This window comes from Anser anser (assembly GCF_964211835.1).
Source record: "Anser anser genome assembly, chromosome: 4".
Lineage (NCBI taxonomy): Eukaryota > Metazoa > Chordata > Aves > Anseriformes > Anatidae > Anser > Anser anser.
The window spans coordinates 29,956,874-29,979,698 of NC_139724.1; the positions used below are offsets into that span (position 1 = coordinate 29,956,874).

Genomic DNA, 22,825 nt, shown 5'->3' on the forward strand with positions numbered 1-22,825 from the left:
TTGTTTCTGACAGCCCTGACAAACAGAATGCTATTAGCTGAGTCCCAAAGGACAGGTTAGCAGACCAGCTAATCCCCTACCGTGAACATATTTATTGTCTTCATTGTTTTCAAGATTATGAAATTGACAGCTCCAGAGGGCGTGAGTTCTACTGCAGTGAAACACAAGTTCCAGTAGTAATGTAGCTCTAGTTGCCCACTTACACAAAGCACAAACACCAGTGTCATATCTGAAGAGTTTAAATTTTGTTATAGAAATGTCATGATGTGGTTTAGAACAAATCAAAAATTTCATGCAAATTTCTTTCAAACCCTCAGACAAGCTAATGGAGATTTCTCATCTTATTGTTTTTGTTGTTGTTTCTTTGTTTTTATCCCTGGCTCCAGGTTAACTAGTCACTCTTTTACAGTCTAACATGATTCAAGAACAGTTGAATTTCAAGAAATTTCTTCTTTCCAACTTTCAGCTGTTAGTAAATATTTATTTGGTGGTGGTTGTTGTTAGTGGGTCAAATTCTGCTCGGCTTGGCTTTTGACACTTGTTTTGCCTGATCAGAGTGAAGAACTTAATGAGGTTCTACGCTTTCACTCTAATTGTAACATGTCAGAGAACAAGTTTCTGAATAGCCAAAATCTTTTGTAGCGTTTCTAGCTAAAGTCATGGAATAAAGTTCATTAGGTCAATGGATGAGCAGAGATTACTGTGTGAAACAATCCAAGCCTAAATGCACCCTCACCCCCAGGAGGTGGGGGGAGTTATTCAAGACTGTTTTTCTTAGAGTCGAACAGCAGCACACAGACTTAGAAATTTGCTGAGGGTTATAAAAGCGTTTGAAACATTTGGCCTTTCAATCTAATCCATTTATTCAAGCTTTAAAACATTAACAGGTGTTTTTCTCCTAGGACTTTAACTGAGCTATGTCACAGTTTAGTATTAAAGTAGCGTGTGCTTTGTCTGAAAGAAGGCCACAAAATATTAACGTTTCAGGAGTAGTCATAAAAATACCATCCTTGGACTGCTTGTGAACTTAGCAATAACAAACATCAGAGAGTAATTTCTAACAACTTGTTTCTATGGAACTGTAGCTTTTTCCTTCTGACTCTCCCATTTTATATGACAAATTGATATATAAGTTGCTAATACATATTTAACTTTTTCCCTTCAGCCACTGGAGGATCTAAATAATCTTTCTTTATATAAACATGTTTTTAATATCTGGTTCATACAAACGCCATTAAGGTGACTTTTTTGTGGGGTGGGGGTGTTGCAACTTTATAAAGGCCTACGTAGGTATTCTATTTCTGAAGTAATTGTAAGTATATCACAGTTACTGGTCATGTTTCATAATAAAATGTAATTGTATAATGATATACAATTATTTTAATGAACATATCGCATGCTGTTCTAGACATGGATAAAATCTGAAGCTTAACATAAGAGGCCTCCACTAGGGCATCATTCAGTGTAAAGAGGCTCCTCCACGCTGCCCTATTTTCATCATTCTGCCTTTGAATCCTGGCATCAGAGCCAACTTCCTTTTAGTTGAGTAAGAACAGATGGGTCTTCCATTGCAGCCTGTCTCTCTTATCCTGCCAGAAGGCTCGCTTTTAAGTCGCATGAGGCAAGAGTTAGTCTCTCTCCTTGTGAAGTTAAGCAAGCTGTCAATCTCTGTCCCTGCTGACTGAGGAGCAGGGAACCGAGATCACAATGATGAGAGGAAGCCACACTTCTGACGTGCTCAGGTGCTGGGAGGAGATCCATTAGAACTAAAATGCTGTTCTTAAAAGCAAGTAGTCGCTTTTGTTCTCTGCTAGCCTTGTGTCTCCACTCCTCAGGATAGCTAGACCACATATGCAACAGCAAAAAAGACCTAGCCATTAAACGTAGGCCTTGCAAGGATGAATTAAAAAAAAAAAAGGGTGGAACAATAAATTTGTGGCATCTCTATATCTGAGTGAGATTAGAAATAATGCGCTGATGCTCACCAGTGAATCAGTCATGGTGAATTTTAATAGATTCTCAGTTTTCTTGAGTACCAGTGTTTCTCACAGCTTCCAGTGTTAACTTAAGTAGAGGTATAATGAAGAGTCTTTTTCTCTTCTCAATTTCCTTTTCACTGTTGAAATACTCAAAATCATAATCTAGCTTCTAAGCTATGTTCATGTCATTGAAAATAACAATAACAAATTGGAGTATAGCTGGTTTTGAGAATTTACAGAGCACAGGTAAGCCATTTGAATGTCTATTCACTTCTACAGGACTTTAGTAGGATAGGTTTCCATACTAAGGTTTAATATTATGCACTCCTACATGCCAAAATGAAGCAGCCACACCAAAGAAAATCTTAAATTCATCTTGTACCTGTGGAAACTACTTATTAAGTAGTTTTGTTTTAATCTGTGGAGCTTTGATGTGTCTTTTAATCCTGCTTTAAACCAGCTAGCATTATCTGTGTATAAGGAATGGATATTCAAGTCACGGTTGTGCAATGTGAATTCAAGACTCTTATTTCCCGTGTCGCACTCTATAAAGTCAGGATAATGGCCTTTCACAGAGATGGCATAAAGGTAAATACCGTATTGATTGTGCAGCTAGGTAATGGGCATTTATGAATATCTAAAATGGATTGGTAAGTTCTGTAGTAAACTCCAAACTTTTCATGGTAGTTGTGCGTGGCTTCTAGCTGAGGAAAACTCAAACTGCAAATAGTATCCTTACTCCTGCCTACCAGGGAACTGCTGATTCTGCTATACCTGCAGTTGCAAAACAGGAATACATTAAATAAGGTTATGATTGTGCCTAAGCACAAAGAGCCTCTAGTTTACTTGTAAAGAGAATGGAACAAGCTTGCGGCAGTTTTGGGAACAGTGTCTTGGGAAAAACAGGAGTATGAAGAGCTGTATGCTGGCAGGCTGAAGCTGTTCAAACACAGCTGCCTTCATTGGAGATCTGAAAGGGGTGTTACACCTGTGAGTTGTAAAACTGCTGCTGCTGTTGCTGTCAAGACACCTGCTCAGGCATACAAATAATTGTGAATAAATCAACCCTGGAATTTGATATTCTCTACTGTTATCTGGTTATTTCTTTCTCAATGAACTAATTGCAACACCTGGAATCAATTCTCTCCCATCCACTGGGAAACTACAGTGATATCATGCTCCTGAATTTACTACTTCTATGTTGTGAGTATTGTGTTCAATATCTTTTCTTCATACTGTGATTACGATTCCACACTTTGTGCATCTTTTTGCACATTTTGTGTGTTTCTGAGTTCTCCGACAGAATTAGGAAAACCTCCCATGTACTGTTTGCTACCAAAAAATCCTTCAACACCTGAAGGAACATAAGAACCCCGGGAAGGAAAATATCAGTCTAATGCTTTGAAGGCTTTTCACTAGCTGATGTCAGACCAGCCTTGAGCAGTTCTTTTCCTGTCCTTATATCTAACTCCATTTTTATTTTCCTGTGGACAATCTAACCTGCTCCACAAAGACGACTGCTTGACTTTATCACTGTACTCTATTTTAGGGCTTACAATCAGTAGTTGCTGTTCTCCAGAATGCTGGTGACAGTCATTGCTGTATACATTTCTAGAGGTATTTATCTCAAGAGGTGGGTTAAGGATTTGATTAAGAAATCTTATGCATAGCACTGAGTTTCTTGTGCTTAGGGTAAACAGAAAAGTTTAACAGCTGTTTTCCATGGCATGACCGTCTGGAAGTCTATCAGTATGAAAGACATTGGGGCTGTGTCGTTGCTGCAGGAAGTGATATATCAATCATAAAACAATCTCTGTTTAGATAGCTCTAGAAATCTGCTTCAGAATCTTCTGTGGCTTTACAATGTCTGTCCTAAATCTACAATATTCATAAATAATTTATCCTGAGTTGTATGAGACTTTAACCGCTTTTTCTTGCGAGGCTTTGCCCCGAGGAGTATTAAAGTGAACAGGGGAATACATGCATGACCTGGTGTTTGATATCCACAGTTAGACAGTTTTCCAAAGAATGTTTGTCTTGCTTTTTCCCGAGTCACAAAAAAAAAAAACTTCGTGTAAATTAGTCTTAAACATTACTGAAATGTCCCTGACAAACTGCTTTGATTGAAAATTGAATCAACTGTAACCTTAGTAAGCAATGTATACCTCATCAAATGTAAGTTGTAGGCTTTCCTTAGGTTACAACAGTGTACTTTATTAAAAAAAAAAAAAAAAGATTGTTCTCAACTTTTATGAGCTGTTAAAGCAAAGCTATTAAACTTCTGGCCATGATGCTATAATGACATGTACAACAGCTAAGGTCATGATTTTTCTTTTAGCTACAAAAGTAGATAAAATTCCAAAATTCCTTTGTAGTGTTTAGAAAAAAATTCTGCAATAGGAGGAAGAAATGATTTGAAGCTCTGAAATGTTTTAAAACTGTATCAGCTATAAACATTTTGAAAATTCAGTATACTTCCTGTTAAAAACAGTGCTTAAAATCAGAGTATATTTTTAATATTACACTCATGCATCAGCACTCATTAGAACAACAACATGTCACTGCCAATTGCTCAGGAATAATGGAAGCTTTACAAAGCTTTTAAGAATGGTAGCAGAAAATCTCACCAGTTATGACAGATATAGATTGCTAAAAATATTTGCAGTTGGAAACTGAAGATCACCAGCCATTTCACTGATAGCTTTGGAGTTTTACAGTAGATTTCTTTCCATAAAATAATCTTTTTAAAGAAGATATGCATCACTTTGTTGTCCCAGTTAGGAGTGACAGCCTTGATGTGATTTGTTGATTCTATTAGAGTAGCTGTGCCATTCCACTGAATATCGACACAGATGCCCATGCAGTTGCACTACAGCATGAAGCAGTCCTTCCTTTGCAGTGTTGCAGACGACTCACCCTGTGACACTTCTGCATGGACTGTCTTTTATTAATTAGTAGTATTCCCCAGGTTTTACTTCACCAGTCTAATGAGCTTGCTGAGCAGATATTTATAAAACTCTGAAGCATTCCTTGACAGCAGAGAATCGACTAAAAGTATCTGGTACTTGTTAGTTGTTTTAATTATTATGGGAAATATTGTGAAGTCTCATTCTTATAGGAAAATCTCTTGTTTACTGTCAGTTTATCAATGCTAAAATTTAAATTCTCCTTTGCATGTATTACCACAATAACTTTATGCTATGAAGCTTTTTATTTTTGTTAATTTTATTTTACTTTTCCTGGGTCTGAGACATTGCTCTGAAGAAAAGCTTTGAGTTTTGGAGGAAAAAAAATATTTTCTTCTTGGTTTCATCACCACTATGTCTAAATCTTCCAGCAAACATCCCTGCAGTTTATGTACTAATGTATGCATCACCCAACTGCTGTTTGACCAAGGAATGAATACCAAGTAGGGCATTTATACTCAGGTCTTCCATTTGGCAACAAGTGCACATTACTAGCAGAAACACAGAATTACCTGCAAGGAAAGATGATAATCCTTTTTACAGTTTTGAATTTTGGCTAGGAATGAGTTAATAAAATGCTTCATGTGGGCCCCAGAATAGTTCTTGTACATAGGCTATATCCTTTTCTGGTGACAGCATATGACTGAACAAAAGCTACTAATTGTTTTTGTGGGATCTCCATGGTGATGCATGACAACATAAGTTACTGTCAATGATGGCAGTGACAGCAAGACCAATAGACCAGCTGAAAGTAAGACTTCCCAGGACTTGCTCCAGGAGCTTTCCACTAAAAGGGAGAAGTAATGCTATTTCTTTTTTTCTGATTTCTCACTCAGTTTAAGTGCTAAGTCCATCTCAGCTTATAGTCTGCAAATGAGCTAGGGATGATGTGCCTCAGCTGTTGTTTTTTATTGTCTTATAATCAGTCTGTCCTTTGGTCCCCGATCTGTCTCTATCATTAGATTCCAGCTTTGTGCAAGTTGACCTTGTTGGTGACTTCTTTCACTGGTTTCAGTCACCACGCCTCATGCCATTCCTACCTGTTGATAGTTTTGCTGGTGTGAGGCAGGACAGCAGCAGGGCCTCTCTCTGCCTTGAGATGGGTTCTTTTTGCAGACTGAGTGCAAGGAGGTGAAAAGGTGAAAAATAACACATCTGTAAGAGCAAAGATGAAAAGAGAAAAATAAGTCATTACCTGGAATATTGCAGCATGTGATTTCATTTAGGATCTTTTCCAGTACAACCTCAAAACCAGGCTTCAGTGCCCTTAGCTCTTTTCAAAGCAGCATCAGAACAAGTTCATGAAATAAAAATATATTTTTAAAAAGGCTTTTTCTGCACTAAGGTAGAGTCTTCAAATATTTTCCAGACCACCACAAAAGCCAAATACAATTCGCTTGAAAATGTATTATTTCTTAATGCAAAGAAAATACAACTTGAAAAAAATGTCAGTCTTTGAAACTACTGGATCCTTTTTGGAAAACTGTCTCTTTAATAACTGGCATGAACAAGAAGATAACTTTCAAGAAGTGGCTATAGAAAAGAATTCTCCCCATTGGATGTCATAATATAAGCCTTGGAAAAGCACTTATATTAGTTGTAAAATGTGATTGATGTAATGCTTTCGTAGGTTTGTGCACTTTATAGATTTAAAGACTCTTACAGGTAAGCCAAATCCTCCTCTCATGGTTGCAGAGGTTACTGCACCTAGAATAGCAGATGGAAATGTCTTAGAGTTAACAGGCTGCATAATACCTTAATCTGTTAAGTCTTGCCTTTTCTGTTTACTTCCTTGGATGTTCAGAAAAATACCTAACTCTTCTTACATATTTGTTTTGCAAGCTTTCAGAGTTATCAGTAGTTTGGAAATACTGCAATTTGTGTTGACTATTTGCACTCTGACCGGGGTTTGTATGCTGGCACTGTTTATTTGGTTTATTTTACTCACTATTTTATTTAGTGAGTGTATGCTGGATATTGTTACATTAGAAGAAGAGAAAATAGAATTGTAGTGTATGCCTGTTGGAAAGCAAAAGTGTTTTGTTCAGATATTCAGACTACTTGGTAATATAAAGAACTTGAAGGTGTTCTTTATTTCTGTAAACACATGTGAAAGCATAAGTTCCCCCCCCTTTTTTTTCCACCCCTCCTTCTCTTCCCCACCCTCAGGGGTGCAATGGGAGGAGGGGGAAGGACAGGGTGTGTTGGGGGGTGAGGAATCTGAATTGTCTGTTGCAATCAAGTGGTTTTGCTTCTCTGTGCATTCTTTGCTATGCTGCATGACTGCAAATTGAAATAAGAACATACTTTCATGTTTTATCAGTCTGAGAACAAAATAGTCCAACCAATTTTCAGTGTAATACATCTTGCTATGATGGACGCAATGTGGTCACTAATGAGGATTCTTTCTTTTATTCAACAGTACTTTAAGTCCAACACTTTAAAATGTAGACCTAAAATGAAGTGTTTCAATTGAAATATTCAGGGGGTTGTATTTTTTTGGAATGTAAAGAGTTATTTCGGAGATCAAGCAAAATACTCTTTCTTTAGGTTTGATTATTCTTGAGAGTACAAGGAGCAGGTGGGCAATAACGTGCTGGGTAAACAGTAAATATTACTTCACGACTAGAGGAAGTGGCAAGAAAACTTAATACTATAGAAGTAAATTCATACTAGTTTTGAATAAATTTACAAGATAAGCCCGATATGATGTATTTTAAATTATACTACAATTACTCTCAAGAAGCTTTTATTTATAAATGTGAGAAAGTGAGTACCAGCAACAAACTCTTCCATACCTTAGAGGGAGATAGTCTAGAAAGTGTGATTTAGGAGAAAATTTTTGTCTTAAGCATGTTTTAGGAGCAATCATAACGGCAACCTGGCACCAAATAGAACACAAAGTGGATTATCTAAAATCCTGTAAAGGAATATATTGCTGTTCATATGAATCTTGCTACCGGCTACTATGTAAGCACTGCCCAGGGTATATGTTCAGGTTTCTATGTGATCAGAGCAAACTGTTGCACCATGTTTGAAAGACTGTTCACCAGTCCATATTTTTAGGTGGTGATGTTAATGCTACAGTTACTGGGGAAAGATCTTTTATTGTAGCTGTCTTTCTAATGTGTTCTGAAAACACATTCAGAATGTGCCCTTCAGCTGTGGATTTTTGAGCTCTTATACAGCAACTTCTGAGCCTTTTTTAGATCTGCTTGATTTTTGAGATTCAAATAGCTTCATTGTGGGCTCTGTCAAGGCTCAGCACCTTTCATCATACTTGTTAGGTTTATTTTGTCTATTCTAATGCTTAAATATTTTTTTTTCCAGAACTACTATTGTAGCTCTAACTTACTTTTTTTAGTAGTGGTAAGCCCACTGCTATGTGTAGAGGGTTGTGGGTTTTTTTATTCCTTACCTGATACTTATATTCAATTTGATCTGTGAATTTTATTATCCGGTTTTGTAGAGTCTTATGCATGTCTTTGCAGTCAATGTTAAGCTCTTCTATTTGGAACAACATAATATCATCATCCGTCACTTCCTTGTTTATTTCCTTTTCCATGTAACTTGTAGTGTTGAACAGCGTGTAACCCAGCACGTGTAAATCTTCACAGCCTTACTCTGCTATGAAACTCCACCTTATCCAATCTTTTAACAAATTCTATGTTCATGTGAGGACCTTCCTTTTATCCCATGACTACTTAGTCTCTTTAAGAAGCTTTGGCAACTAATCTTGTTGAAAGTCTTGTAGCTGACTGTCAGCTGGATCTCCCTTATCTGTGACCTTGTTAGCTATTTTAAATGCCAATTTCCAAACCTAATGGTGCTCTTTCACTGTTGAAAAGTCAATTGTCAATTTGACTATCTGATATACGTAACAATGTTCCTTTTAACGTGGTGTGGAGATTTGTGGTGTGTTTTTTTTTTTTCCCTCCCCAAATTATGGTAGTTTATTCTACCTTTCCTGGTGCAACTGTCAAGCCTAAAGTGTTTATTTTGTAAGATTTTTTTCTGTAACCCTTTAAAAAAAAGTTAATGTCACTTTTTGTTTTCATCTTCAAATAGAGTAAATACAGTTAAAATTTAAATGAGGTTTTGTACACACAGATAAAATTGGCCACCTGGATACTGCCAAACAACTATTTTAGCAGCATGTAGCTCAGCATGTTGAACTGCAAAAGTATTGGGATAAGTACTGACATAGTTGCACTTCAACAGAAATTGCCTCTGTGCTTTTGAAATTGGTTCATAGATCCAAACGAGAGAGTTGCTGTTGCATCTTGATTGCAGTGTAGAAATACCTGGGAGCTTCCCTGAAGAAGAGAGATGACCCTAATCTTCAACTCCTTAGAGAAGTATTCTAGTTATGAGGCTAGTTTAAGCAAGAAGCCATTCCTGGTGCTGCTGCCTTTGGGGGTTGCATGTAGTTGAAGAATGTTCTTAGAATCATGCCTAGATAAACTGATAAGGGAATGCTTTTTGATGATACTGATCCATGATTTCTCTTTTCATCATATGCGTGGTCAGAAAAGGAGCTGTACCTCAGTGGTAACTCAAGTGCAAAAGGGGTTTCTTTCAGTATTAGGCAGCAGTTGAAAATATTGATTATGCTTATATAATGGCTAGAGTAGTAGATATCTTTAAAAGTGGGAATATACTTTGTATCTTTGAAAAGTAGAGTGAAAATGCCCAAGAAGTTCACACTGATTGTATAAATGGTAGTTACACCGGAGAGCTTATTCAGATTTGTCAGCGGGATAGTGACTATTTCATCAAACAAAATGAACAATATGCCCATAAGGGGTACATTAGAACTCTTCTCTTCTGTTAGGAGGCCATAGCTTGTTGCTCAGCTGTCCCAGTAGTGATGATCTATGCTGTATGGTTTCCTTTAGATGATGAAGTAGAGAGCTCTGGAAGCTCAGAAGGCAGGCTTCTCTGAGAATCAGCAGTGAACGAAAATATTTTTATGCCCTGTGCACTCCTGTGAATGTCAGTGCAGAAGAACTTGACCTTTATTCCATTCATGAAGTAGAATGCCCTTAGTGCATCAAGGGAGACACTTGGATGTAGTTCCTGATAAAAAGGAAAAATTTGGCAGTCTAAATGGAGAGTCACAGTTCTTTTTAGGCTATCAGTAAAGCAAAACTGTTCTGTTCTCTTTATATGTCAGTTGTGCTGAGAGATATTATCATGGTTCCTATTCTCCTGTCATGTTAGGCCAGTGAAAAATAAAATATAGTTTTCTCAGTGTTTTTACCTTCCAAAGACCAGAAGACATCAACATAAAATAAAAATACTATGTCGTCATGATAATGAAAAATTTTAGTTTAAGAAATAAGTGAATGCTTACATTGTCTTTGCTTAGTGTTTATTGGTAAAAAGCCAAGATACCAACTTTGATTCTGCTGCTCATTATGCTGAGGAATTGATTCATCAAAGATACTTAAGTTACAAATCAGTCATGGTTTTACTTTTGTCCAGAATTGCAATGTTCTAGTTAGAACTCAGAAACAAAAACCAACAGCAATAAAATAAAACAGCAGTTTTCGAGTATTATTTAAAAATAGGATCAATTACTGAAGTTGAAAGTTTAATGTACCAGGTCTTGGTCTCTTTTGGTCTGTCTTTATGATGTGAAATGAAAGCATGACAATCAGGGAAACTGTCAAAAAAGCTGGAATGCTGTCAGGCAGGAATTAATTAGTACTTTAGGTTCAACTATTGTTCTATTTGTTAGCTGAAAGACTACTAACACATCTTTGTCTTCTGAGAGATTTTTTAAAATGAAAACTTTTTGAAAGAAAGAATTTAGACACTTAAATCCAGAAGATGACTTAGTGTCCCCAGTTAAGAGGGGCATTGCTCTACAACCCAGTTTAATATGTCTGGGCACTAGAGAACAATGAAATTTAAGACTTTACCTTCCTGAAAGTTTGTTCGAGGCTTTTACATAATGTAAGCCAAATCTGAAATTCAGTGTTCCCCTACCTCCCCACCTCAAAAGGGGGAGGGGTGTTTGTGCGGAGAAAGCAGAGATGATTTTGAAGTTGCCCATGCTTTCAGGGACTGAGATGAGTTTGGAGGTAGGAAAGGGGCTATCAAATATCTCTATTGTTTGAGGAAACTTGGAAACTTTGATGGTCTGACAGTGTAATTAAGCCTCTCCACTTCCTGAATTATTCACTTAACCCTCCACAGTTTCTCTCCCACAATGTTGCTTAGTTCACTGGTTCATCAAAAGCCCACACAAAAGTAAACCTGCTATAGAAATGGGGGGTACTGCCTGTTGACAAATGTAAGTTTGTCTTTACCAGTGCTTTGTTTTGTGGAACTCCAGTTGTTGTGGTGTGTGTGTTTTGTGTCGTGCCCGTTCTGCCCCCCCCTCCCAGCAGAAGGAAGAGGTATATTTCATCTTACTGACACCGTGACTAATGACACTGAGTCATTATAAAAGGTATTCAGCTGATGAATTGTCTGATCTGTTTAAAATTCTTGCTGTAAGGGCCAGTCGTTTGGTGGTATAAAGACTAGTTACAATCTACAACCACTGAAAGCATAGGCAGACATCAACAGCAGAATCCTGAGCATATGGGCTTAGTGTTAGGCAACACCTGAATGGTGCCCTGGTATTTCAGTGTTAGAATTTCTCAGTCCTTATTTAGATATGTTTTTATTCCTCATTTTTTAGAGGTTTGATTTATTTTAATTGTCATGAGAAATAAAGATCAGGTAATAGAGAACTTGTAGAACAACTGGAATCATTCAGAAAAATACAACCCTACGACTGATTATAACTTCCTTACAAATAACATGCTTGTCTGGTGGGTGATGTATGTATGTGACATAACAGTCCTTGAGAAAACTGTTGATGAGAATCCAAAATAAAATCTGTTCTAAACAAATCTGTGCTCACTTTGATTTATCAGCCCTGTGCAGTAGAACTCACCTGTTCTAAATAAAGTATGACCTGATGTGATTTCCAAGCAGTGTAGCTAATGAGGTTAAGGCAGCCAGTGATGAAAACATGACCTTAGAAAGGTGGTAAAGTAACCACCATGCAAACAGGAACTTCTCAGCAGCATTTAAATCAATTTAGGTCTGAAAAGCAAGCAGAGTTCTACATGCGACTGGAGTCACTAGAGCTAAGGAACTTCTAAAACTTTTTGTGAACCATTTTTGATCTCACTTCCACAAGGATAAAGTAAAATATGAAACTTGGTAGTTTCTCCCCTGGCAAACGTGGTAGGTGAAATAAAAATATAACCATATTGATTTGGGTTAAGATCACAAACTTAAAAATAATGAACCCATATTAGATGTTTTATTACAGAAATAGTAGAGAAATAAACAGTTTTTCACATTGAAAGCTTATTCATAAAGTGCATGGGTGTGGGGGAAGGATTCTGAACATCAAAACTCATGAAAGGCAAAGACTTCCCAATTTGATGACTTCCTTAATTTTTACTATTATATGAGTATTTAGGAAGATGAATGTATTTGGAAGAGGTCCAATCATATTGCTAGGGAGTCAGTTTAGTTCAGTAGTTAGAGAAGGTCACCATCTTCTTTGTGAAGAACATGTGGCTTTAATATGGTATTGGAAATCTTGAGCTGAAGATTTTAACAGTATGGCCAGGATGTTTCTGAACATCATTTTTTCTTAATTTCAGAGTTAATATGCTATTAACTTTAACCACTGTCTGCAGCTCCAGTATAATGCTTTTTTATCAATGTTTTCCAAATTCTAATATGCTTTCCTTACATATTATTATTACTCTACTAACCTTTGATATCAGTCAACTGTTTATTTCTGAGTAGAATAAAAGATGTGTAGTAGGGACAAAATGTCTTGAATTAAAGCTGTGCCACCTCAGACTCTTCAAATGGCATTAATATTTTTAGGATCAAGCTGTTAATCAGCTGGATCTTATGACTGTGTGGGAGCTCTTTAGTCAGAACACTCTGTAAAACTGGCTGTTTAGGTTAATCTTACGAGTATACTGGCTGACGGAACCTATGAAGTTTTACCTGTGGGAGAATTTACCCTGTTAAAGATAAAATGCCAAATTGGAGTTGTATCCTTTATTGTAGTGCAGATATAAAATTACATTCCCTGAAATCTAAGGATATTCTTTAAGTCTAGATGCAAGCACAATAGCTAAACTTGGATGAAAAAGTTGGGATTCAGATCTAAGTCAATATGCTTCTCCAAGATTGTATTATTATTAGTTTTACTTTTGAAGTTAAAAAAAAAAATAATCACAATTACACTTGTTGTGAGTGTACTTTGTTTTTAAACAAATTCAGGAAGAATGTATAGAGTCTGTAACTTGAAGAACAGGCTATTTTTTTTGCAAACACTTGCAAAGCAAAAAAAAGTGTTATTAGGTAAAGGTTTTATTTTTATCATGCATCACAGTCTAAAACAGAACATTAAATTAACAGTTCTATACTTCTTTTATGGTTATTTCAAACTTAATGCTTCTAGTATTCTTCAAAAACAACCATTATTTTTAACCTTAATTAGTTCAGCAATTCTACTTCTAGTTGTCTCTAGTCTGATCTTGTTGGATGCCCTTTGCTGATCTTGTAAGTGGGCCTCACATGACTCATTTTTGACTATATTACCATCTTGATCCTGCAGAAATGGTAGAATTGTTTAGTGATGATATTCTGAATAAAGGAACAAGATACCTTAAATCCATACCCTGTATCTCCATTTTCAGATGTCTTCTAATATTTTGGTCTTAAGAGTTTTCCTGGCAGCTGATAAATTTTGTTGGATTTTTATATGCACTTGCAATTCCAGTTGCTAAACTGTTTTTAAGCACTGGCTATAAACAGTGATGCTTGTATGCAGCAAAACCTGCATACTATAGTGCAGTTTTTTGCATGCCCATATCCATATAAGCAGGAAAATACTGATTCTTAGTGGCTGAAATATCACTGTCTGGATGAGGAGGGATATGCTCGTTCTACGAGGTGGTCAAGTCTTTCGGACAGTTTCTCCACAGCTGAGACTCAGGCCTGTAGCGGAGCAGAGAGATTGTCTTCATATTTTTGAAGCTGGCAGGACATAGTATACAGTGTTGGTCCCATCCCCTCATCCCACTGAATTCCTGCCAGCGTACTGGCATGTGATGATGGTGCACTCCACACCAATTTATGCCACATGGATGTTGTGCACTGGACTTCATTGGGATCTTGAGGTGTCTGGGCATTGTCCAAATCACTATAAATCATCTCCAGCACAGCTAATTCCCGCAGATGTTGGAGACCTTCATCCATAGTGGCCCACTAGCCTACTTGATATACAATATCTTCCTTATGGGGATACCTTTCTTTCACAGCTGCCCGGAGTCGCCTCCAGAGGCTGAGAACCTGTGTCCCTCTCCCAATTACTTTGTCAATGACTCTTTCTCTAGAGAGGGATCCCAGCTGTTTGGCTTCATTGCCTTCTAATTGTTGGCTATTGGCCCCAGTGTCCCAGCGTCGAAGCAGCCAGGTGAGGATGTGTTCACCTGGGTGTCGACCATAATCCTTTCGTATTTCTCGCAACTCACTCAGGGATAGGGATCGAGTGGTTTCTGATTCGTTTATGATTTCCATCTCTTCTTCCTGCTGTTTTTGTGATGGCTCTGCTTTAGAGGTGCCTGCCTTCTCCTCTTCTCCCTCTTTCTTAGGAGAGGCTTCTTCCCTTACTAAACAAGCTGACTTCCGTTTCCATCGTTTTGACCTGACTATGGGGCAACTGATACCATAGTTGGTTGATCCTCTGAGTCAGTCATAGCATGTGTTATCTGGTCATCAGATTCAGAGACTTCCTCCCTCTCTTCAAGGTGCTGGATGATGTTAAACAGTGTTTGATAGGAGTAAGCCAGGACCCAGCACAATGCTGCAAGCTGTCGTTCTCCAGCATTATCAGGGTCAGGGCATATGACTCTCAAACATTCTATCAGGTTTTTAGGATTTTGCACTTGTTCAGAGGTGAAGTCCAAAACTATTGGAGGAGACACTCATGACAGGTACCTGCCGATATCCTCCCACACACCTTGCCACCTGCCACAAGACTGTTTTGGGACAGATTCCTGGGTAAGCTTTCTAAACAATCGACTAATCTTATTCAGAATTAGAAATAGTAATATATGGGTTAAGCATGGATATTCAAAATACTCAGAAACTGTTGTAATTAGCCCACTGTGAAAGAAGGAGGAGGTACCATTCCTGATATTATTCATAAACTGACTTCCAGATGAGGAAAAGAAGGCAGTGTAATTCTGAACATTCTCTAAAAGATAGTTTCCATGAGACCCAAATGATAACAGTGCAGAGCCTGAATGTCAGATTAAACTCAAGGCCAGTGCTTGGCAGCACAGCGAATTTAAAAAAAAAAAAATCCACAACAGATTGTAGCACACATTCTCGGACTGGATATAGAGGAGAAAGGAGAACATGACACGGATTGCATGACACGTGATCAAACAAGCCAATATTAACAGGACACTGAACATGGTGACTAGCAAGTAAGTGTGTTAGTTGTAAGCGTTTTAATCAATTCTACTCTTATCTCAACCATTCGAGCCCCACGTTGGGCGCCAAAAAGGACTGTGGTGGTTTACCGTGCTAGGCAGCTGAACACCACAACCGCTCTCTCCCTCCCCCTCCTTAGATGAGAAGAGGAAGAAGTAAAGGAAAGAAAAACTCACGGGTTGAGATAAGGATGATTTAATTAAAGGAAAAAAATTAATAATTAAAGAAAGATTATTATTAATTAAACAATTTAAACAATTTAACTAAACAATTTAACTAAAGGGGAAAAAAAGGGGAAAGGGGGAAAGGGAAAACTAAACAAAACAAGTAAAGGCTATGTGGAAGTGCAGAGGAAAGAAATTACTCTCTACCTCCCACAAATGAGCAATGCTTGACCACATCCTTGAAGCAGGGCCTCAATGCATGTAGCCGGTGTTTGGGAGGAGGACAGACGTTTTCACAACGAGAGCCCACGCCTCCCCTCTTCTTCCTTCTTCCACCTTTTATTGCTGAGTGTGACATCATATGGTATGGAATATCCCTTTGTTTGGTTTAGGTCAGCTGCCCTGGTGATGTTTCTTTTCTCACATCTTTGCCAACCCCTAGGAGGGTTAGAGAGAGTCCTGATGCTGTGCCAGCACTGCTCAGCAGCAGACACAACACTGGTGTGATACCACTGCTGTTTTAGCTACAAGTGCAGAGCACAGCACTGTATGGGCTGCTGCAGGGAAAGTTAACATCCCATCCCAGTACAAATAGTCACTTGAAGTGACTTCTTGGATCATTAACTGCAGTCCCCTACTGAGGCAAGCCATTAGATCACATGATTATTCATCCCTATTATTCATCTCCAATGTTTTGCCCTATGTGGAGTAAGGAGAGTTCCATTAGAAATAGTGATAGAAGAAGTTCAGACTGTCTACCTTTTCATTTTCACTTTGACAGACACTTCCACTCTCTGAAGAGAGGATCTTTGAAATTTTTATAGGTAAACATAATGAAATGTTAATAGTAGAAATTGGAATTCAGTAATGCTTTTGTTCACCCTGTTGTATTAAGGATATCTCCAAAGGATTTTATCACTAAAACCTTGAGGAATGCTTGGCAGATCAGATCATGCTATGTACTTTTCAATTAAACAGTCCTGCTTAAGTTATGTGATAAGTAATGCATGCATGTGACTCCTGAGTATTTCTGCTCAACAATGCTTTGAATGCCTCCTGTTTTTTCCTCCCATTGTGGCATGTTATCATATCACATTTACCACCTGGGGAAATTCAAGACCAAAACTGTAACTTTAAGACTTTGATTTTGGCATTTCCACTTAATTAAAATACTCATATGAAGCCCAAGAGTTCTTATTTCATTTGAAGGCATTTCGATGTTTCAGTGGAATAAATCTTCCTCAGAAATGTGCATTCTGTTTTGTAGCTACCTGCTCCCTCTGGGGTTTTTAATGCTGTATTGCTATCCTGTATGCTGTTTTCAGGTCCAAAAAAACTGATTTTATACAAATTGCCTACTTCAGTGGTTGGAGAAAGCATTGGAAGATACCTTGTTTTAAAAAGTTTTTGAAGGACTTTAGCAAGGCTACAGGAGCAATTTTATACAACTTATGTGGAGGAAAAAGTGGGAGGGGAGAGACAGAAACCTTCCCCATGTTTCTACAGTACTTTGTAAAGCACTTTTTAACATACAACCAAGGCTGAAGATATTTAAGATATGTAACTCAATTGATTAAAAATGTGCATTTTGCTTGCTGCAAAGCTGCCAAAGTATCATTCTAGTATAAGTTTCAGGAAGACCCTCTGTCCTTCAGTGTCTTATTTCACCAGGCTGGAAGCTAAGGTAATCAAGCCTTTTTGTTCTTTCAGGTACTCAGCACTTGAATTAGTTCAAAGTGGTAACAGAAATACCAAATTAAGTGCAGTATGAAAGAACAAAGACAAAAAGACATCTTTGGTTTTCCAACATATCCTTTTTAACAAATATTTTTAAAATATACATCTCCAAGTAAAAATTCAGTCTAAGGATAAGAACGCTAGTTCCTTTCCACAATTGATACAGATCTTATTTTCTGACTAATGATAGCCTGTTATTGCACATCTTTTTTATTTGTTAGGGGATTACACTGAGTTGTATATCCCCCAGTGGATACTTGATTGCACAGTTTTCTCTTTCCCTGGAATGACTAGTTGAAATTCTTCTTTGTTTAAAAGCTTCAGATAAAAAAAAATGTGCATTCATTATGCAGCTCAGCTGACCACAAATTTCATAAATGTCATTTTTTCTCCTATGTACTGGGTTTGTATTATGTGCATGTGATACATTCTACTGCTTTTTAGCTTGTACTCATTTTTCATGAGAATGTATCCCTGGAAATTAATTACTTGTATTTTCAGAACAAAATGGAACATGTAATCTGAAGCTGTATTTTTAAATTATATTCCCACCTTTGCGCAAGTTCATAATTTTACAGTACTTTACTCAGTGTGTGTGTGTATATAGATATATTGCTGTATTTTCAGAATATACTTTGAATTTTTCCATGAAAACAAACAAACAAAACCCCCTGTTATTTTACTTAGTATATAGTCTTTGCAGAGAGAAGTTATCAATAAACTAGACTTGTGTATGAGGAGGCAAAACAAGTATGGTGGTGTGGAAAAACATGCCGAGGACTGCAATGGAAAGGAAAACCTTTCTTCAACAAAGGAAGGTGGAATTGAATGGAATGGAAGAAAATTACATGAGAGAGAAATTTGTGAGAGCCAAACATTTAGAAAACACAGGCGTATGTCACATCTGGCAGCCTTTTCTTTCTGCATCTATTTCACCTCTTGCCACATTTGTTTCAATTGAGCAACCTGGTCTAGTTAGAGACTTCCCTGCCCATGGCAGGGGGCTGGAATTAGATCATCTTTAAGGTCCCTTCCAAACCAAACCATTCTATGATAATTAAAGTTTTCTAGATCCTCTGTCAGTCTTTAAATTCTAAGAAGACTTTTGAGTTTAATATTTTGCTCTTAACTTTGAAAATGGTGTGTTTATGGGAATTTTCACTGGGAAACATTAGTAAAAAATATTTCATGAAAATATTAGCAAGGGAGCCTAAAATTACAGATTATGTCTATTCACCCATGTTAACAGGAAGGCATATAGAACAGTATCTACAAATGGTTCCAAATAACTGTTACGTCTGAAAATAGGAGAAGGCATTGCTTCATGACATGATATAAAATTTGGAGAGAGATAAATAGCCTTTTTCTACAGATGTCAAAAAAAAAAGAGGAAGATTTGTTTCATGATTGTATTTACAACTGAAACATATCTATGTGATTATTTCTTAGGTTTATACTTTTCCATGTTTTTTCTGTCACATGATCTGTAACAACACCCCACACCTGCACTGGCTTTAATTGGTCTGTTACACTGTATGATGCTAACTTGTCTTAGGCAGGATTTCTTACAACTATAACATAATAATGTAGATTGGAACGTTTATTTAAATAAAATAATGAAACAGATAAACTACCATGTTCTTACCTATAAATTAATATTCCTGTACTTTCTTTTCCATTTGGATGATTTACAGTTGGGGGAAAAGCCTGGATTTTTTTCACCTGAACATCAGTACATGGGATCTTTTTTTTTCACGTGCTCCATATGTGTTCTATATACTCAAAAAAAGCAAACAAAACTGAGCTAACGTTTAATTGTGGCCTATATTTACTTTAGCTTTACAATGCAAATATTTGTACTTTATTGGAAATGCAGTGCACCGTGAAGGTAGAGTAGTGTACAAGGGATGGAGAATACACACGAAGTAAAAGAAATGCACTGCACTGTAATACTAACTAGCTTCAAGAATACGCAAATTTTAGTAAAATTTTCATATACAAGTAGGGCAGAGAAATAGAATAAGACCTAGAAATAAGTCACCTTTTATTGCATAATTAGAAAATAAATATTAATAAATAACATAAAATAAGCTAGATGTGATGCAGCTCATATGAGACTTGCAAATGAGTTAAAAATCATTGTCTATTTAACTACAGAGTTCAATAGGCAAGTGTTAGAACCTGGAACTACTTTGTAACTGTTGATGCTAACTAGGTACATGAGTTTTATTGACTTACTTCCATTAAATACACATGAAGTAATATTTTATGTAGTACTATAGATTGTGTTACAATCTATATAAAAGCAGGTAAATCTCTAGACTTTGCATGGTATTGTGTAGGAACAGTAAATCACCTTAAAAGAACGTATACTGCTGGATGTTACTGAAGATATCAGGTTCACCAGCAACATAAAACATAATACATTTGTTTGCTCTCTTTAGTGTGTGTGTGTGAAGGGTTAAAACTACAGGTTAGCTTTTGAAAGCAAATATGTGTCTATAATACAAGCAGAATACAATGTTGGGTATAGTAGTTTAATTTCTGACCTGCTGAATATGTTCCTGAAGTTGGCTGACTTGTTCCTGCGGTTCAGGAGGACATTGTGCCTGTGCTAGACAAGTGAACCGTAAACCTCTGCCTCAGGTGACTTCTATGAAACTCACTTTAGTCAGTGATTCGAGTATCAGACCACTGAAGTGAAAAAGTACTTGCTATGCTTAAGAGAGTTTCTCTGAAATTAGAGTGATGTATGGGGAGTTAAGGAGAGAGAGTGGCTCAGTTGACCTACACTGGTATAAAATAGTAAAGTAAAGCCCAGTTAGTAAAGCTTGAAGGGTATTTTGAACAGCAATTTTTCCCCATGTGCCCCCCACACATCTAGCCTGTTTCACTTTCCAAGTGTATTAGATAAACTAATGTTTTACATTTTGTATGTCTTTAATGGACCTAGTCTCAGAATCTTGCTTGCAGTCCACCAGTATCTTCAGTTAAAAACAATATTATTAGCTCTTCAGATTACTTTAGTAGCTTTTTCTTGTGATGAAGAAATAATTGCACTTAGATGCTGTAGGTGTGAAAAACTGCACACCATCTTATCTGTTGTTAGTGGATTGTTAATATTTGCAGAGACTTTGATGTAAACTTTAAAAAAAATAATCAGTATAATTGCCCTACTTCTCAACAGCTGATAAGCTGGGAAAACAAAACTTAAATGGGGATGGGAGAAGAAAACTTAAATACAGTAAAATCAGTTGGAACTGAAAAATTTTGACAACCAAGAGCAAAATATAAAAACTATTTCTGCACAAAATAAAATTTCCCATGCTTAAATGAAATAACTTCCATATATGCTGAGTTCTGGTTTGATATTATTACTAAAAAGTTATTTAAAGATAACCATGTCATATAGATATAAACTGTCAATAAGATACAGAATAACACTTTACCTCAGTGTCCTCCAGTAGTCATTGTTACCCATCAGGTTATAACGGTGTTGCCCTGAAGAGATCCATAAGAAATTTGAAGATATAATTTATGTTTGAAAATATCGCTTCTGGAATTTCTACCAGTGTTAAGTAGGTTGCCTTTTTGGAAGGTGGAAGGGTTGTGCTTTTTAATTGTTGGTGTGTGTGTGTTTTGGAAATGAAAATGTAATTAAGGTACTGATATCAGCATTAAACTACATATAGTTCTGAAGTCAGAATACATTCCTAAAGGAAGTAAATCTTCAATGTTCCTCAAAAGGAAGACAGACTTGTGATACCTTTCTGATGGAAAATATGTGCAGAAATAAATTCTTCCTATTTCTTCAGAGAGACATGGAGGTATGTACTTAAGCAATGTTCCTCTAATGTGTCAGAAAGAAAATTTACAACTCCTCTTAGGAAACTGCAACAAGATATCGCTATCAGTAAATAACAAGTACAAAAATGCAGAATGAAAACTGCTCTATCCTGTTGCAGCAAGTAGGTTTAAAATGAAGGAATACAGTATAGTAGAATTCTCTTGTGCTGCAGGTAAGTGTTAACACTTGAAAGCCCTGAAGTTGCAAGCACTGGGGAAATTAAAATTAAAAAAAAAAGGGGGGGGGGAAGTCTACTGTACCCCAGAAAATGAGACGAACAGTGATATTTCTTTCCTCTTTGCGTTACAATTGATAATCCAGGGATATTCCACAGGTGAGGGAAAGTGTATTTATGACTTTAAACCAAGCTGCTGTTTAACAATGAAATCTTTGTAGGTTATATACATAAGATATACTATTCGTTTCTACATTATTTTCTAACATTAACAGTGAAAGCAGAACAATATATGTAGTATCAGTTATGTAGTCTTCAATCCATGGCTATATTAGGAATATGTCATTAAGAGCTGTGGTTTGTGTCCTTATTTTGTCTTGAAACAGGAGTTACTATTTGTATTTGCTGGCAAAAAGTCTCAACCAATTTGAATTACAAGAGCAAACAATAACTTAATGTTCATTAATTCCCCTTGATCTGTTAGAGGAGTTAATGGAAATGTTTATTACATTTAACAGTATTACTTATTGACCTTTGACTTTCTAAGGTAGTGTGACAAGGTGATGCTGTGACTGAGTGTTAAGACCTATATGTTGCTGTATGTACTGATTACCATTTTTAGACTATCGTTACTTTGAATTAAAATCTGTGTTCTTGCCCACATGAAGTAAACTAACCTTTTGGGCTATGTTGTATTAATAGAATTTTGAAGTTTCGAGTAAAATATTGCTCCTTTTATTCCTGCTTGCTTAATTGTGAAAGTCTGATTACACATTCTATGCATGAAGAATTCATCCTATGTAAGAAGCTATTATGAAATAAGAAGTGAAATTGAGTTTGTAGATATCAAAGCAAAGCAGAAAGCTTTCAAATCTAAGTATATGGAAGAACCCTTTGATTTTTTTCTTTTATAAGATTTTTTTAATGTGCTGCATTTCATGACATAAAGTTAACCGGATCTTTTAAAAGGGACTTTTAGTGCATTCATCATAAAATACATTGTAGCTGCAAACAGGAAAGATGATTTTTTTTTTAAATTTAAGGAATTTGCTGAAAGGAGATGAGAAATTTGAATCTAAAGATTAGAAGAAGGTGCCTTTCTTTGATTTTGCGAGAAATGTGAAGAAACCCTATTGTTTCTCATGCATGATTTTGAGAGAGAGAAATGATCTAGGAGTAACCCGATGGAACTGTGGTACAAAGTGCTTATAGAAAGGACTTGATGCTGAAGGGGGGTTGGGGGGGGAAGTGTAAGAAACTAGTAGCTATTAATAAAACTGTAGGAAAAAAGAACTTCAAGATCATATATTTATATATATATATATTTTTTCCCAGTTGAGTTAAAAACCTTAAGGTCAGTAAAATGCATTATACATATGTATTCTTTTCATTCTCTCATTTCATATGATAACTTATTTTCT

At 36.6% G+C, this 22,825-nt stretch overlaps 1 protein-coding gene across 1 annotated transcript in view; it reads right to left on the reverse strand.

Annotated features, from left to right (window-relative positions):
- LOC310899448 (uncharacterized protein) overlaps window positions 1-17,323 on the reverse strand; it is a gene marked incomplete at its 3' end in the record, with an annotated part of 38,997 nt that extends 21,674 nt beyond the window's left edge. Inside the window, exons 1-2 of the mRNA XM_083835800.1 lie at window positions 15,853-17,323; window positions 5,986-6,100 (exon numbers count right to left, since the gene is read on the reverse strand). The remainder of the gene's footprint in view (window positions 1-5,985; window positions 6,101-15,852) is intronic.
- Between the last annotated feature and the right edge of the window lie 5,502 nt (window positions 17,324-22,825).